A 13,721-nucleotide genomic window follows, 5' to 3' on the forward strand; every position below is an offset into this window, starting at 1 on the left:
TACCTTGAACTTCAATAAGTACTTCATTGAGTAAGAAATATCTGCTTGTATCCTGAACTTGCAGTTTGATTTGTCCGTGCTGATTTGGTTCGCATGCGTCATAAGAATAATGTTGATGATACGCACAGATTCATCTTTGAGAACTGGTGCGTCCATGTTAAGTGCTGGATCAGATACACGTTTGAACATTTTATTATAATTGTTCTAACATGAAGACCACTTCCTGCTTTTAAACATGCAGTTATTCTTTGTTCTTTTCTTTTTCTGATATGGGTACACCAGCCAACTTTGCTAGTTTCTGATTTGCGGTTTGATTTATTATTTTACTAACATTTGTAGGCATAACCTCAGTGCTGGGTAATTTTACTGTCTGAGGTTTTTTTCGTAGTATTAATCATGCTAGTCTATCCTTTATTGATGAGAATGCTTTACTAACAACATCACCAACAGCACCAGTATCTTTATCACAAACAACGTCAATAATTTTCATTCCCAGTTGCTTTGCAATCAGTATTGCTTTTGGGGCTATCCTTCTAAATAGACCCTGAACATCATGTGTGTGTATGTGCGTGATTTGGATTTTTAACATAGCTTTAACAATGTTTCAGTCATATCGCTACGATGTCTGCAGTGTGACAGTTTATAGTGATTTGTAGCACTGGGGCATCATGTCGACCAATCCTAACACTAACCACTTAATGCTGAATGCCAAGTGAGGCAGCTGGTAGTACCATTTTTGTAAGTCTTTGGTATGACTTGACCAGGGATTGAACCCACAACCTCCTGCATCTAAGGCGGATGCTCTAACCACTAAGTCACTGGAGCGGTCCCTGAACAACATCGCCGAGTCCATCTCCGTAGGTAACTTTATATGTAGGTAATTGTGAATTTGTCACCCTGACCATTACAGGTCCACGTTGAGCATCATATATTATCATCTTATTTTCTTGTCACTGATCTCATTGTATACCCTCAATCACTGTGATAATCATCAATGATTTCATCAATGAGAGATCGATAAACATTAATGTCCATGATACCTCCTGCAAATAATCTTTAATAATTTCTGTGGAGTTATTACCGGCTCGTTTTCCACCAACGAGGATTTCTAATCGTTCAGCATTGGCAAGGACATTATTAGGACATGGATTAATAAGACCACTTCCAGGTTTTGGACCAAAATATTTATAATAAGCGTCATCAATTTCTTCTGCTTCTTGTTCTTCTTCACTTGTTGTTATATCCACTTTTTTCTTAATTGATGAAGAATGTAATTTCTTCCATTGTCGTTTCTTTTCAAGTTGTAACTTCATTTCTTCTTCTTTTTGTCTCCTTTCCAGAATTGATTGTCTGATACGCTCATCTACTGTCTGGTTAAAAATGTTAAAATTATTAATAGTTCCTTTGATGATTTCCTCAAGGTAGATTAGTTCTTCAGCTAATTGTGTTACCCTCTATAAAGTCATTATTATTATTATTATTATTTATTATTATTATTATTATTATTAATATTAATATTAAAAGGAAGAAATGATCTTATCTTGAATTCCTGGAAATTCTTTTTGCCCAGTAGAGTATCTGTATTTTCAAGGGAGTCTTGTTTATAGTATAAGTCTGTAAAAATATGTTTTTATGCATTAATTTTTTTGTACAGGTTAACTTTTTTCTTTTTAAAATGTGCAACTTTTAATATTAGAGAGCAAGTTAGATTTAAAAATTGTAAACTGTACATTTGAAATAATTATTACCAAAGAGTTTTATAGCTCAGGTGGGCTAAGTTGTTGGAATGTCCGCCTTAGATGCGGGAGGTCGCAGGTTCGAACCCTGGCTGAGTCATACCATTAGCATTAAGAGGTTAGTGCTTGGAATGGGCATCCTGGTGGCAGGTTATTGTTAGGACTGGTCAGCCAGGTGTCAGCATAATATGACTGGGTGGGACATGATACTGCATGTCTGCAGCATGATGCCCCATTGCAGGACATAAGTATAAACTGTCATACTGCAGACATTGTAGTGATATGACTGAATTTTAAAAAAATTCATGTTAAAAGTCCAAATTGTACATATGCACACACTAACACACAGACCAACACGGTTAAGAAAAATTACAGTCTTTTCTAGCAGTCATGCATTAGCCATTATAAACTCTCCACAATTTTCTACTTTCCTTGAAAAGATCCTCACCTTCCATTTGAGTGATATAATTTTTAAATTCATGATGGACAGGTGGAAATGAAGTCAAACATACTGGTAGTTGAATTGTTTTTTTTTTAAAGCTACATATTTCCAAATAATTAAAACGGCACCTTTTTATGAGATGTCATTTTTATTATTTATTATTACTATTTGAATAACTTATCTGATATTTACAGACAAAGATGTGGAGAAAATGTTGGTAGCAGTAAAACACTTTGTTAGCTGGCAGTATCATCTGTGATTGAGCACTTATTTCTAGAAAAGGTAAGTGATTGTTCCACACACTTTGCACGTTGTCCTTTGGCCCACATGAGTGGTCACTGTGTCCAGCAGTGGCAGCATCAGCAGTTGTTTTAAGGTCAAGTAATATTAATTATTTTAATTATTCATGTAATATTATTAATTAAATAATTTCACTAATTACTCATAAAGAATCGGAAGATTGAAAAGGAATGCAGTTGACTTTACAAAGGATTACACTGAATACTTTCTATAGGAACAGCAGCCATGGAACAAATATATTAACCACATAACACATTAAAATGTGCTTGTTTCTACATATATGGTAATGAGTTAAGTGAATATTGGTTTGAAAATTCGTGGATCGAAGACAAACATAAGAGAAATATGGATGTTTTATTATGTTGTATCATAATAACTGTTTGAAAATAAAAGGATTCTTATAATACATAGACTCTGACAAGTCCATTGTAGCTGATACTTGCTTGTGTCTCATGTGATTCTGTTCATTCAGCTGAAACTGTTGGGTAGTATGTGACGAGTCTAAATTAAATTTGTAAATACTGAAACATTTTCCAGCTGTTCTTATTACCATTACCATTACTTCTGTTGACACTGTTGTTGCTTTTTTTAAAAAATCTTTTTAAATAAATTTTCCAAGAACTAGGCAGAGATGGTGGCCTGGATTGGCCTTTGAGTTGGAGAAATGTACTATTTGTGTATTTCAGACAATAATAGGACAAGTAAAAAAAATTATTCAGGACAAGTCACTTTCTCAAAATTAATTGTCCTAAAGTGGATGCAAAAATATTTGCATAACCCAAAGAATACAAAATATGTAAATTAAAAAAGCTGGTTCTTTTATACAACTTGTTCTACCAAAATTCACTCAGTTTAGTTCTAAAATTATTGAAGAGTTTATCACAATGCTAATCAAATATACATCCCTTAACTTTGACTTGGTTCCAGTGTTGTTGTGTGATGCCATTCCTGAACAGGTGGACCAGCCTTTACTGTAGAAGTTCCGAGCTGAATATGTTTACAATTTATTTAAACTATCACATCAGTCTGTTATTAACTCACCTGGTTATTTAGGCCAGGTAAATTTATTACATGTGTCTTCACCTGATTATTAGGCCAGGTAAGTTTATGGCATGTGTCTTCATCTGTTGTGTATCGTGTGTTGTTGTTCAGAATTGCTATTTACAACATCTATAAACAGAATTTTTATCAGATTAGAAAACATCATGGCATGTGAAACTCTTAGTGATTTGATGCCAATCCACCATGATGTATATACTCTTTTACTTAAAAATATAAAAACCATTAAAGACGACGAAAAACACTCAACAGAATTCGACCAAATTTGTTAATAATAGTAATAATAATGATAATAATAATAATCACCTTATTTAAAGAGGGTAACAGAATTAGCTAAGAACTAATCTACCTGAGGCCCTCATACAAAGGAATTTATTTATTTTAGCTGCATCTCTCAAGCCACTGGATATATTGGGTTTTGGAAGAAGGAAATAGATTGGGCATTTCTAATCTCAACTGGAATACTATTCCAGAGCAGAGTTCCAGAGTATTGGAAACGTTTTTTTAAATAACTCCTTATTTGATTTGGGAATTTTATACTGTTTGGTAGACATGAATCGCAGGTGGGGAGTATTACCAGGTAGCCTGTACTGGAATAGTGATTGTATATATTCAGGAGCACTATTATGGGATATCCTTTACATTAATTTGGCTTTTCTCAAACAGATTCGGTCTTTAATAGGTAATATTTTTAACTTGTCAGCTAAATTTTCCTTGCTTTCTTTCTGGATTGATGTTAGCTCTAATGCTCTTTTTTGAAGATGTGCCAGCTTTGCTGTATCTTTATCATTTGAATTACCCCATACCGTATTACAGTAGTCTAAATAGGGTTGTATGTAACTGTTATAAAATTGTATTCTATGCCTTTCAGGGAGAAAATGTCTTATCCTACTGAGAAGCCATAAACTTGAATTGACTTTTTTACACCATATGTTTGATATGTTCAGTCCATGATAGGTTATTATCTACCAGAACACCAAGTAGTCTATCATGACAGACTATTTGCAAATTTGTATCCTTCCATGTCAGACATAGTTCATCACTATCGAGATTTGTCCTTTGTTGCCATGTTGAGATAACACTGGTCAACAGTGAAATCATTACTGACTTGAAAAGGCCCTAATCTGTAGTATTTTGGTGTGCCGAACACGAATATAACCGTGAAAAATTTGTATTGGCTCTCGTTTTGAAGATATTCATATACCTCATTTTCTATGTTTCACTGTGTAAATTTCTCCAGTAGGACTGCAGCAACATCCGGAATAATGATGTAACATTGCATAATACCATCATGCTCACATCATCCACAGTTGATTGCATCATTTTCTGATGCAATGCAATACTAATGCCATGCGGCTGCTGAAGTAAGTTGACGTCAGCAGTGTACTATACATGTGTAGGCCTATTATACTAATGCCAGGCGGCTGCTGAAGCTGACGTAAGCAGTGTACTATATAAAGCCCAATCAGATAGGTTCAGCATTTAAAATATTTTAGACGTTGTGCGAGACAGTTCAAGCTACTGTTACATAAAACTTATTATTTTATCCATTTACGTACAATAAAGAACAGTAATGCCTCGAAAGTGTGTTAATACCGCGGACAATTTTTGCTATATTTGTGGGGAAGTGACATTTGCCAACCAGAAGAAAAGTATCAATTCTCAAGTGAAGAAGGCATATCATCTTTACTTCGGATGCAAGGTTGGTGACCAAGACAAGCCTTGGGCTCCGCATATATGCTGTGCTACATGTACAACGCAGCTTTCACAGTGGTTGAATTGCAAAAGGTCATCAATGCCGTTTGCAGTCCCAATGGTGTGGAGAGAGCCAAGCAACCACCTAAATGACTGTTACTTCTGCTTGGTTCCTCCTCTTTCCGGCGGAATAACGAAGTGAAAGAAGTCGAGAAAAGTCTACCCAAACATTCCATCTGCATTGAGACCAGTTCCACATGGTGAGGGACTTCCTATTCCAGAACCTCCAGCAGAATATTCTCTTGATTCATCTGACGAAGACAAAGGTGAGTCGACCTGTTCTTCTCCTGGTCCATCAGCATGCAGTGATCCAGATTTTCACTGTGGTGCATCATCAACCCCACACAGAATAACACAGGAAGAACTAAATGACCTGATTCGTGATTTGGACTTATCAAAGAACAAGGCAGAATTGCTAGGATCAAGACTCCAACAATGGAATCTTCTAGAAGAAGATGTCACAATTACTGCATATCGAAAGCGCCACCAGCAATTGGAGCCTTTCTTCAGAAAGGAAAGTAATCTGATATTCTGTTCCGATATTGAGGGCCTCATGAATGCTTTAAAAATCACTCATGACCCACAAGAATGGAGACTATTTGTGGACTCTTCGAAACTGAGTCTCAAGGCTGTGCTTTTGCACAATGGAAACATTCTTCCATCTATTCCAGTAGCGTATGCTGTCCACATGAAAGAGACATACGATAACTTAAGGCAGCTACTGAATTCCATTGAGTATAACAAGTACAGCTGGCACCTCTGTGGTGATTTGAAGGTAGTTGCCCTTTTAATGGGACTGCAGCAAGGATATACAAAATACATGTGTTTCTTATGCGAGTGGGATAGCCGAGCAAGGGAAATGCACTACATGAGGAAGGAATGGACTCACAGGCAGAATGTAGCCATTGGAGAGAAGAATATCCAACACCCAGCTCTGGTTGAGGCTCAGAAAATCTTGCTACCACCCCTTCACATCAAACTAGGTTTGATGAAGAACTTCGTGAAAGCCATTGACCGGACTTTGCCAGCATTCCGACACTTGCATGAAAAATTCCCTCGACTCAGCGAAACAAAGATTAAAGAGGGAGTTTTTGTGGGTCCTCAGATTCGAGAGCTTTTCAAAGATGACCGGTTCAACAACTTGCTGGAAGGTGACGCGAAACAAGCATGGAATGCTTTTCGCCTAGTTTCTACAAACTTCCTCGGAAATGTTAGGGCAGAAAACTATAAGGAACTAGTAGAAGACATGTTGATGAAGTATAAGAAACTTGGCTGCAATATGTCTCTAAAGATTCACTTCCTTCATTCCCATTTGGATTTCTTTCCTAGCAACTGTGGTATTGTTAGTGATGAACACGGCGAACGTTTTCATCAAGATATCGCAACAATGGAACAAAGATACCAGGGAAAATGGTCCACTACAATGCTGGCTGACTACTGCTGGACACTCCTCAGAGATGCTCCCGAACAGCTGTACAAGAGACAGGCGAAGAAATCTAAGATGTAGTCAATGACTTGATTTTTTATGGGTAGGCTATTACAGTTGACCTTTTACTATTGGAATGCATTTCGTTATGTAAACATTAATTTCTTGCAGATTACAAAAAAACTAGAGCCAATTTTGCAATTTGACTGTCATATTCGTGTTCAGCACATAAAAATTGATAAGAATTGACTAATTTTATTTCAGTAACATGACTTTTGTAAAAATTTGTTGTCCAGTGTAAGTAATATTTTAGTTTTACCAGTATTTACCACTATGCCATTACATGTGCACCAGTTTTCCAGTTTGTTTAGGGCATTCTGTAAAGAAATTTCAAGTTCATGCTTTGTGTTTTGGATGTCTGACAATGATGACAGCATCCTGGCTTGAAGTTTGTTCAGAGTTGTTCAAATGATGCTCATCCACAATAAAATTTGACTGCCATTACTAAAACTAAGGAAGCCTTTCAATGATATCTTCTGAAGAAAAAAAAAATGTAAAAAGAATTTGACCAGATTTGCCATAAAGGTTCTTGGGATAAAAATCTAAAAACGTTGTGCAGATGATGTTAATCCACAATCGGTGTGACTGCTCCGGTGGCTTATAATGTCTGCCTCGGATGCAGGAGGTTGTGGTTTCGATCCCCGGCCAAGTCATACAAAAGACTTACAAAAATGGTACTAACAGCTGCCTTGCTTGGCACTCGGCATTAAGAGGTTAATGTTAGGATTGGTTGGCCTGATGTCAGGATAATGTGACTGGGTGTGACATCATGCTACATGTCTGCGATATGATGCCCCAGTGCTAGGCATCACTATAAACTGCCACACTGCAGACATTGTAGTGATATCACTAAAAGAAATTAAAAGCTGCATCAAAAATCCAAATCACACACACATAGTCCACAATCAGATGTTGTTGCTATTTCATTAAACAGGCACAAATTTTAAATGACTTATTTCAAATTGCTAAGCAAAAATTGATCAAATTTGACAGAAAGTATTCTCTTAATCAGGGTTTTCAGATTCATACACATGATGTCACATCACCATCAAATTCCTGCATATTTATTCTTTCTAAAAGTTGAAAATCTTTTAAATAACTTCATTTCAAAAGCTTCAGTCCAAAATTTGATCAGATTTTACAGAAAGCATTCTGACATGAAGGTCTTTCAGAATTGTTCAAGTTATGCTAGTCTGACATCAGATGTGGCCACATTTGCTACAAATATATAGATTATTAAATTATTTTTTGTCAAATTCAGGCTCTGTGGAATTTGACCAAATGTTCAGATGCTGTTGATCCACTATCAGGTATGACTGCAATTACTGAGAATCAAGAAAAAAATACTAAGAATGAAGAAAAAAATTAGATGACTCATTCTTAAACATTTATGAGAGTTTTATGACATTTGACAGAAAGAGTCCTAAGATTTTGTACGAATGATGCCAATCCACAATTTAATATGGGTGCTGTTACTAAAAAGTGACACTACTTTAAATTATTTCTCAAGTACAGCTCAGCAGAACTTCACCAATTTTGACATAAAGCATATCTGTTAATAAGGACTAAAAGAATTTTTACAAATGATGCTAATTTGCCATTAAATATAGTCACTGTTACTACAAATGGGAATCCCTTTAAACAGCATCATTTCAAAAACTGCCAAGTAGGTATTTTTCAGACATCATTCTGGGATGAAGGACTTTTAAGTTTTTACAAACAGTGCCAACCTGACATCGATATGATGGAAAGTACTCAAAATAGAAAAACATTTAACAACTTTTAAAAACAGCCACTTAACACACGTTTTTTACATTGGACAGAAAGTGTCTTAGTCCGATAAATCAACCCCGCAAATCTGTGTTGATACTGATGGATAATATGTGGGTCTGATGTGACCTATTCATTAAAATGTACAATTTCGCTGCATGCAGATATTTCCGGAACAAACTTGCGTACACTTTAGACACATACCAGTAATTGGTAACAGCCATATCAAGCACAAAATTCAAAATGGTCATGCGACAGATGGTTGTGCTATTCCAGGTGGATTTACAAGTCACCAAACATATGATTTGCTCCAGAAATATGTTGTTGTTGTTGTAGGGTTTAACGCCATTTTCAGCACAAGATAGGCTATACATGGCGGCCAGTATAATTGGTGGAGGAAGAACCCTGGAAAACCCAGGGAAGAACCACCGACCCACGAGAAGCTACTGGCAGGCTTTCTCACATACCAACGTTAGCCGAGGCTGGACTCAAACTCACACAGACAGAGGTGAGATGGCAGTGATCCGTAACGGCGAGCGCTTTAGACTACTCGGTCACTCGGGGCCCCTCCAGAAATATAATTTACATGTCACCAAAAGAACCCTTCAGCTGATGGTAGCTGCACAGCCACAAGAAATATCAGTAAGTGTATAAAATGTTCACCGATGTGTGCAGCTGAATTTGGATGCAGATAATTGCAGCTTTTAATGAATATGTGATATCAGCCTCTCACATGAAAATCAATATCATCATGGGTGATGGGCTGATTTTATCTGCCTAAAAGTGTCCACATCCTGAAATGCCTTTCTAATTCATACAAACGATGCTGTTCCACCATTAGATACAGTATGGCAGCCATTAGTAAAAGTAGAAATACATTTTAATGGCTTCATATCAAAAAGCTGCTCAACAGAATTCGACCAGCTTTAACACAGTGTCATGGCCTTGTTAACACATTAACCCCTGGAGGTTTTTGTCATTTTTGCCTGAAATCAAGTAGGAAACACATTTTGAATGCTATTTCTGAATAGATCCGAAAATACCAAATCCCAGGTGATCTTTCAATAACACACTGCCTAGTTGTGTTAGAAACATCGTTTTTCATTTTATTTTTGGCTCGCGCATGAGCAGAAGGGTAAAAGTTGCTTTTTCTTCTTTTTTGTTGTTGTGCTAAATGGAGCCATTATTTTTGTATCGAGACCACTCTTTATTCCAAATGCCCATTTTATCCTACTTTTTGCAAAGGTTCATCTGTTTGCAGTTCATACTGGTTTGCCTTAGATCTGAGACCAAAAAGTCTAAAATCTGGACACAAAATCGGATTCCGACCATGGGTGAATTTTGGGTAGAAAAAAGTTGGGTCCAAAAAATGAGTTTTTTAATCTGTATTTTGTAGCGCAACTAGATATTCCAGATTACTACCTTCTGGGGTTATTGTGTTAAGAATTTCATCAGAAAGCATCCTACTGATCCATACTTCTAGTTAGAGGGATGCAAGGGATGTAACCTGTCATAAGGACTATTTAAAATCATGGGTCTGAGTTGTGCAGAGTTCTTCTCCTTGCAGGCAAAAATCTTGAAAATAGATATAAAACTAATTTTAGAATATAAGATGCACACATTCAGTGTAATAATTTTTTTAAGGTAACAAAATGGCAAAATTTAACCAATAACGAGTATAGTTTACTTAGATGAAGAACTAAAAATGTCTTTGTTCACCAGTAAATCCATCTAGGTATCAGAATTTCTGTACATATCTGTTCATGATTTTCTGTTGGTTTTAGGTTAACACATTATTTTGGCTATATCTTGCATAGAAAATGAGAGCTAAGTGCCTTTCCCATGGACATACCTAGACGGTTTTCTGAGGCAGGTATTAAACCAGGTGACACATGGATTGTAATTCTAATGCTATACCAATTGAGCTACCACAGCTCCCAAATTAAATGCAAGAAAAAGATCTTGCTTTAAGAATAAAATAATTCTTTAGAAAGTAAGTCCAAGTTTACATATTCATTTGCAGAGAGTGACTGCTACAAGTTTTACTACACTTTTAATTCTTGAATATTTTTAAGAAAGTTTGATATGTTATCACATGTAATGTGAATTATTTAAAGGCATTTTGTATATTCAGTACCTGACTGACAGATCATTTTAAATGTATATTTTGTATTGTTTAGCTTTATTCAAAGAAAAATATATTAACTCAGACATACTTTCCTCTAGAAACAATTCCAGGTTAACTGCTAAGGGCATAGGACCTTGCAAAATTCTTCAGAAATTTGATAATTAATCCAGGCTGGCCAGATGTTGGGACTCCAACCTGCAGCCTTCTGTTAAAATGTCCAGTGTCTTAACATAATACTACATTCACTAAGCATAGTATAAGAGTAGGCATGTGGATATTCTATGTAAACTTAACGTTGCTTGGTATTTAGGTGTTTCATTTGTCACATGTTTCATCTTTGTCTATTTTTGTCATATGAGAAACTGTTTAGTTTTAAGTCTAGTGGGGGAGGGGAAACAATACCGGAATACTTGTTGATTACACTGATTAACTCCCCATGGAACGCCATGTAGGTTTCTAAGTTGTGTGTTTGGGCAAGTCACTGGTGCACATGTAATGGCATGGTGGTAAATACTGGTAAAACTAAAATATTACTTATCTCAACACGGCAAAGAAGGACAAATCTTGATAGTGATGAACTATGTCTGACATGGAAGGATACAAATCTGCAAATAGTCTGTCATGATAGGCTACTTGGTGTTCTGGTAGATAATAACCTATCATGGACTGAACATATCAAACATACCAGTAAAAAAGTCAATTCAAGTTTATGGCTTCTCAGTAGGATAAGACATTTTCTCCCTGAAAGGCACAGGAAACTATTTTATAACAGTTACATACAACCCTATTTGGACTACTGTAGTACAGTATGGGGTAATTCAAATGATAAAAACATAGCAAAGCTGGCACATCTTCAAAAAAGAGCATTTGGGCTAATATCAATCCAGAAAGAAAGCAAGGAAAGTTTAGCTGGTAGGTTAAAAATATTACCTATTAAAGACCGAATCTGTTTGAGAAAAGCCAAATTAATGTACAGGATATCTCAGAATAGTGCTCCTGAATATTTACAATCACTATTCCAGTATAGGCTACCTGGTAATACTCCCCACCTGCGATCCATGTCTACCAAACAGTATAAAATTCCCAAACCAAATAAGGAGTTATTTAAAAAAAGTTTCCAATACTCTGGAACTCTGCTCTGGAATAGTATTCCAGCTGAGATTAGAAATGCCCACTCTATTTCCTTCTTCCAAACCCAATATATTCAGTGGCTTCAGAGATGCAGCTTAAATAAATAAATTCCTTTGTATGAGGGCCTCAAGGTAGATTAGTTTTTAGCTAATTGTGTTACCCTCTTTAAATAAGGTCATTATTATTATTATTATTATTATTACCAGGTGCAACAAGCTATTCAGAGGAATTTAGTGCATGTTGTGTATGAATGGCTTTTCCTTTTTTTAGGCTGAGAAAGTGATCCTGTCTGTATGGTCTAGGAAAAAATCTAATTCACACCAACGTTAACATAAAAAAAATAAGCAACTGTGTTTTCCATTGTTTTGCTTTCCTTTTCTGGTTTCAATATATGTGAGAATTTGCTATTCACAAGCTGACATATATCAACTATCCAGATGAGTAACATCACTTTGGTTTTTTGTTTATAGCAGTGGGCCAATGCTGAGGTTTCCAAATGAAACATTTCTGTCATTTAATGGAAGGGTGCTTGAGTTTTAATAACGATTTCTCTTTAATAACATTTAGTTATTAGGAGGTAAACATATTGAGTCATCGGGAATAGGTAAACAGAGTGAAACATTGTGAAAAGGTAAGGATATTGAGTCATTGGAAGGAGGTGGAAATTGTTCGATACAGTAGTTGTTTTTTTGACAACATCTTCAGTAATGGTGGCATTGACATGAAGAATGCTGATGTTAAAAAATGTTGAAAGTCACACATCTTCTACTTCATTTGCTGCGTTTAGTGAAACTTGGGGATCATATCGCTGTAGATATAATCTTTATACCGGGATGCGCATGGAGTTCATGTCGTGCCTGCTGATGCAGAAAGATTGTTGCATTATGGTGAAAAATTGAACAGTGTTAAAGTTTTGGAAGTGTCATTTTTATGTCAGTGGCAGTGTTTAATTGAAATGATAGGATAAAATTACTATCGGTCTAAAGTTTACAATTTGGGAGTGCCTGTCTTGTCTAATCTGGTTAAGCAGAAAGATTGGTTCATCATTGCAAACAGTGTTAATGTTTGGCATTAAGGTTTTTCAAGTCAGGTATATTCTACATTTCTTACTGCATTCAGCAGAAAACGTTTGATGTAATTTTGCCATACTGGTAGGTCTAAAGTTATACACTGTTACGCTATGAGTTCATATCTGTCCATACTTACTAAAGTGTTGTGTTAAATTGTTGTCAGCAATGTTAAAGTTGTGTTTTAAACATTTTGAAAGTCACATATCTTCAATATCAGTTTCTGTGTTCAACTTAAACTTTGGAATATGATTACTGTGGGTTTATAGTTTATATATTGATGTGTGGGGAGTCCTTGCCTTACCTTCATAAGCTGAAAAACCTGATGTAATATAGTCATCCATGTTAAAGTTTTGTGCTGATGTTTATGTAGGTCAGATACTGAGAAGCATATTGATGCAGATGAGACACTGGGTTTCACAGAACATTTGTCCATAATAGTTACTTATGGTGTCTTTTTGCAGTGATGTGCATCAAGTCATGCTTGAATCAAGTTCAGAATGGCAGACTTGGAGACCCAGTTTTTCTTATATCCAGGAAGTACTTGTTTCCATGAATATGAGAAATGAATCATTAGATTCTCTGATATATCACATTGAAATTTTAAAAAATTAAGTATTGGCACAACATTGCAAGAGATGAAAGGGTTGTCAGAAGATGTGAGATGAAAGGTGTTGTCAAAATTTGTGATCTGTTTGAATTTTTCTCTTGAATTGATCCATCTGCAAAATGACAGTCATCACCAATGACCATTAATGGGATATTTTTCTTCCTGTTGCAAATGGCATCACATGTTTTGGCAAATGATGTATATGAACTTGTTATGCTGTAAAATATTCTTCCATGC

General features: G+C 35.9%; 1 protein-coding gene across 3 annotated transcripts in view; it reads left to right on the forward strand.

Annotated features, from left to right (window-relative positions):
* The window catches only part of LOC149800113 (phosphatidylinositol 3,4,5-trisphosphate 5-phosphatase 2A-like), a 268,016-nt gene that overhangs the window by 13,885 nt on the left and 240,410 nt on the right, over positions 1 to 13,721 (forward strand). For 2 of the 3 annotated variants that reach the window (XM_089959703.1, XM_089959704.1), the window contains exon 2: positions 2,373 to 2,460. The gene's annotated coding sequence lies outside the window, so the exon portion shown is untranslated. Of the gene's footprint in view, positions 1 to 702; positions 858 to 2,372; positions 2,461 to 13,721 lie in introns of those variants that run through there. The other variant, XM_089959705.1, reaches the window with a different exon arrangement.

The sequence above is a fragment of the Sinohyriopsis cumingii genome, chromosome 5 (assembly GCF_028554795.1).
Source record: "Sinohyriopsis cumingii isolate HCF-2022 chromosome 5, ASM2855479v2, whole genome shotgun sequence".
Lineage (NCBI taxonomy): Eukaryota > Metazoa > Mollusca > Bivalvia > Unionida > Unionidae > Sinohyriopsis > Sinohyriopsis cumingii.